The sequence below is a fragment of the Carassius auratus genome, chromosome 25, assembly GCF_003368295.1.
Source record: "Carassius auratus strain Wakin chromosome 25, ASM336829v1, whole genome shotgun sequence".
Taxonomy (NCBI): Eukaryota; Metazoa; Chordata; class Actinopteri; order Cypriniformes; family Cyprinidae; genus Carassius; species Carassius auratus.
The window spans coordinates 7,580,266-7,585,088 of record NC_039267.1 but is presented as its reverse complement, the minus strand read 5'-3'; the positions used below and the strand labels follow the sequence as shown (position 1 = coordinate 7,585,088).

At 36.7% G+C, this 4,823-nt stretch overlaps 1 long non-coding RNA gene across 1 annotated transcript; it reads left to right on the top strand.

Moving 5' to 3' along the window:
- Positions 1-2,678: 2,678 nt before the first annotated feature.
- Positions 2,679-4,565, top strand: LOC113043871 (uncharacterized). The gene is made up of 3 exons (XR_003275811.1): positions 2,679-3,005; positions 4,387-4,438; positions 4,554-4,565. It is a non-coding gene; the product is annotated as an uncharacterized LOC113043871 (long non-coding RNA).
- Positions 4,566-4,823: the final 258 nt, after the last annotated feature.

Here is a 4,823-nt window from a genome sequence, read left to right as displayed (position 1 = left end):
TGTAAAAATTAAGTAGAGGGGGAAAAAAATAAGTAAAAATCTGTGCACATTTTTTTTAGTGTAAGAGTAGTAAGCAAGCTTATTTTCACTATGGTATAAAAAGTAAAAAAATGTCCCCCGTCACAATGCAGACCTCCTCGCAATTCCAAGTTTGTCTCAAAGTTCAGAATTTTCTTAGAATTGTAACTTTTTATCTGACAATTCTGAATAAAGTCATAATTGTGAGATATAAACTTAAGATCTTGCAATTCTAGATTTTTTTTTTCTTTTCAGAATTATGAGATTAACTATATCTGATGAATGTTTCTGTAAACTCACAGCCAAAAGTCTGAATTGTGAGATAAAAGGTGTCAATGATCTTTACATTTTTTATTCCGTGGAAGAATAAAAAATAAATAAACAAACAAAAAAACTGAACTGCAATATGTAAACTTCTTTCTTTCTCAGAATTGTGTTTATGTCTCAGTCAGAATTGCAAGAAAAAAAGTCTGAATTGTGAAATAAATCCATGTATTTTTTTTGTATTCCATGGCAAACACACACTTCAGTGCTGAAAACATTCAGAAGATTGTGAAGATTCACTACAAAACAATAAAAAATGCTAAAAACATTTGTTTTGGACAGAGGATCTTTCGCAACAACATCAGGGAAATATGAGCATTGGTAAAACTGAGCATTTTCAAATTTGAGTTTGCAATGAGTTTATTGGGTGAATGTGGGGAATACTCCTGGCAAAACTTTCTTTGGAACTTTAACTTGGAATATGAACATTTTACATAGTTAATATTAACAGAAACTGTCATGTCGGACTACAGACGCTGAAAACACCATTTTTAATGTGCGCTGTATCTCTCAGTGCTGTCAGCTGTGTTTGACGCACCGCAGAGCTGCGTGTAAAATATTCAGAACCTCTTATTGCAGTTTCGTGTCTGTCTGAAAATGGTTTCGTGATTCCTAAGACCTAAATTTGTTCCTGGTTAAGACCACATTTCCATTTTTATCAGGATGATACACGTAGTCTTGAAGTTAAATCAAGAGTGTAACGTCATTGTGTTGTTGTTGTCATTGTGGTTCGTGTCAATACTGAATATTCAAATTCATGTTGAATGTTGAATGTTATCATGAATGGCTACCAGTAAAGTGCAAACACTGCTGTGGCAAATTATTTGCATTAAATATAGTGCTTTAACTCCAACTTATTTCAATGTGTGTACTTTGTGATGCTAAATTTGTGTTTAAACCCAAGGTAAAATATTCAGGCTTTCTAAAATTGTCAGCATGAGACAATTTTCATACATTGCACAAACAAAATCTTTTTTTGATTTTCATGACCATTTCCTGACCTCTCTTGACCCTTTAGCAGGTTGTTTTTGTTATTGCACCTTTAGGTTTGTGTATGGAGCAGTTTGGGCACAAGCTTAACCAGCTAAGCCCAGGATATCAGGATAATTTAAAAGGTGTAATAATCACATACATCACATCTGAGATGCTTTGGTCGTCAACCAACAAATCCAGTCGTATTAGGTAAGTCCTTTTCTGCATCTTTCGCACAGAGTTCAAAGTTTTATCCATCACATGCTTGTCTGGTGGCCCAACAGTGAGTGTTTTGTTGTGTAAGCAGTGCATCAGACAGTAAAAAAGACAATAGATTATATATGACTGTAAAAAGGACAATAAAAACACACATAGGTCTCTAAGAAAGTCTCTCTCTCTCACGCACACACACACACTCAGGAAAAACAGACGTGGAGTATCTTTTTAAGAAGTGCTGGAGTGACTGTAAACTGTTTCTTGCAGTTGTATATACACTCTTGGCTCTCGTGGGTTTATAGAGACTCAAGATTGGCTCCTTTTAAGGTGAATTCCCTGTTTGCTCTCTGCATTGAACTTCTTCTGCCAAGAGCTGTTGGGAGACCGTTCCAGTGAAATCTCCCTGAGAAAGAGAGAGACACGAGCCCCGGTGGGCAACAGGAAATTCAGTAAAATCATAAATAAGACCATAACCACAAATTAGATCTTACTTGTTTCATCTACAGACATCAATGAGATTAAATTGAGATAAAATAGAGGATGCAAGTCAGTATATGCCATTTAAGTACACAAACTCTCAGGATACTCATATATTTACATATTAAAGACACTATAAAAATAAAATATGCAAGTATGAATTCCATCGCTTTATATACTTACAGTATTTTTGGCTGATTTGTTTTTATTTGAATGATTTTGGCAAAACCTGAGACAAAGTTGATGCAGAACTGGAAAAAAACTAAGACTCCTCTCTCTCCTCGTTTCCTCCCAAAACATTCATAAATATCTCTTTCGTCTGCTTTTCAGCACGACTGGACACAGAAGTTCATAGCTGTTGACACACATCAACTAAATAAACCAGCCCGCTGAGTGATTCCTCACCCAGACGTGATACGCGAGTAGAAAAGCACAGATTTGCTGATTAGCACAGCTTAAACATTCTTTACAACACCCATTGGCTTTCTATTCCCATTGTTTAAGAGTATTTTTTTTTTTAGATCTAACATCCAAGAGCTCAAATGTAAACAAATGACTTTCAGAAGACCGAGGCCTTTTATGGAGTCCGGAGCAGCTGAGATAAATTAAACTATCAGTGTTTATTTTCCGAAAAAATCAGCAGTTGAGCAGCCCTTCGTCAGCTGATAAAACACACTGACGGAGGGCAAAAGATGAAATTGGACTAATATAAAGACTAGAAAGTCCCTGATTTAAAAGGATAAACTGGAAAAAGAGAGAAGCAGAAGTTTACTACGTAATCCTGCGTTATCGACGTGGAAGATCTAGGTCTTGTAAACCCGTGTGGTCAAAAAGCTTGAAAGTCTTTTATTAGCTTGAGGATTTTAAAAGTCTATTTTTGAACAAATAGATTCTCTCTGTCCTTTTAGGGAGAAGAAGCACTCATGTACATCAAGACATGAAGAGCAATATCATTCCCAGCTATTGTTACACATCGAGGCCTGTGTGTCTGTACAGTGGTGAGTTCATTAGTGTGTTACTGGTCTTTTCTGTCTTTTTTCTGCCTTAAAAGGGCTGGCTGTAAGTCGTATTGTTGACTAGGGGCCGGAGTGACATTGGCCCCCTGATGCGTCCACCTGATATAGCAGCAAAAGATCACAGACAAGGACTTTCAGCACGGTCCAAACTTGAGATAAATGTACTAAGCAGATTTTGATGGATGTTCATGCTGAAAGGACCAGCATGTATAATTTCCAAACCAACAGTAAATTCAAATAAAGTTCCCAGCAGGGCTGTGTGGTATTCATAACTGCCTTTGAAACTGCCTAATTCAAAATTGAATTTGACTTCATTTCCCAGAATGCATCACCTGTGTTGAGTGTTTTTGAATTACCATTCCTCTTGCTGTCATAATTCCATTTTCTGTGGAGTTTGGCCAACTCACGAATTGCAGCGGAGCCAATTCTGAATTTTGCACAACGTTTCAATGCTTTCTTATTGATTTCAGTACAAGGATAATTGAAAAATCATGTGACATTGAAAATAATTTAAATATGGATGGCTTGAGAGTGAGTAAGTTTCATTTTGAGGTGAAGTATCCCTTTAAGCTAGTTACTTGGTCAACAAGCTACAGATCTGAGATGTTCACCTATTGACCAGCATAGAAATTCATACTAGTGTTGGTCGTGCTGGTCTTCATAAAGTGAGTTGACCGTAAGTCCTCTTTTTCCCAGACATATGCTGGCTGGGATTTCTAAATTGCATAAATTTTTCAGGCTTTGGCTATTGTTTTTATACTTGATTAAGGTAATGACTGAAAAGTAGTTTGGCCAACAGGGTTGTACATAATCAACCAATCACAGCACGTGAGAAGGTGGGATCTACAAAGTACGGTTAAGCAATGCAAAAATGTGTACATATAATGTAAGAGGACATGAAAACAGGAAAACAAAGCCAAAACCTGGACATTTTAGGCAATTTAGAAATCCTGGCCAGGACTTGTCTTTGGGAAAAAAGCGCATATAGACACCCTAAGAAAATCTAAAATGCATTGATAACAAAATCCTGTCAATGTGGGTTGGTTGTGCTGCATCTGTGCAGGATTCAGAGATGGTCGTCCTGGTGGGGTGTGGCTGGAGAAAGGCTGTACGACAGCAGGCTTTTAGCAGCCCTCAAGAGGGACTGTCTTCCATCTCACTGCCTTTTCTTCCACACAGTCAAATCTTACAGTTCATTACCCAACCTGAGCTAAAAACATCCTGTGCCGAGTCTGAGAGAGAACCAGAGAAAAGAAATGAAATGCACATCAAAGATACATGAGAACGGAGAAGGAAAGTAAAGCCGCTCCTTTCAATTTTTAATTCGTCATGTGTAATCAAATTTTCATTTTGCAAATCACAGCACACGGATGTGGAGGTAGAGAGCAGGGCCGAACTGACATGGACACTGAAGGGTAATAATATATATTATATATAATCAGATTTGTAATTAATCAATATGGGTTTTTCAAAGAATGATTCCTTACATCTTGCATTTGAATCTTGGAAATATGGTTTCCTCCCTTGCAGAGAGATGCCCATCAGGCTCCCTTAAAGGAACAGTTCAAAAACGAAGCTCAAAAATGAAAACTATGTCATCATATATTCACCTTCATGTTGTTCCAAATATAAATGATTTACTTTCTTCCATGAAATACAATGACATTCAATGTCAGGACAAAAAATAATAAATAAATAAATCCATGTGACTTGTGTACTGTATTTAAAGTCTCTTTTCAGAATTAATAATTTTCAACTGCTGTGACTGAATCATTGAATCAGTGAAATGAATCAGTTTGA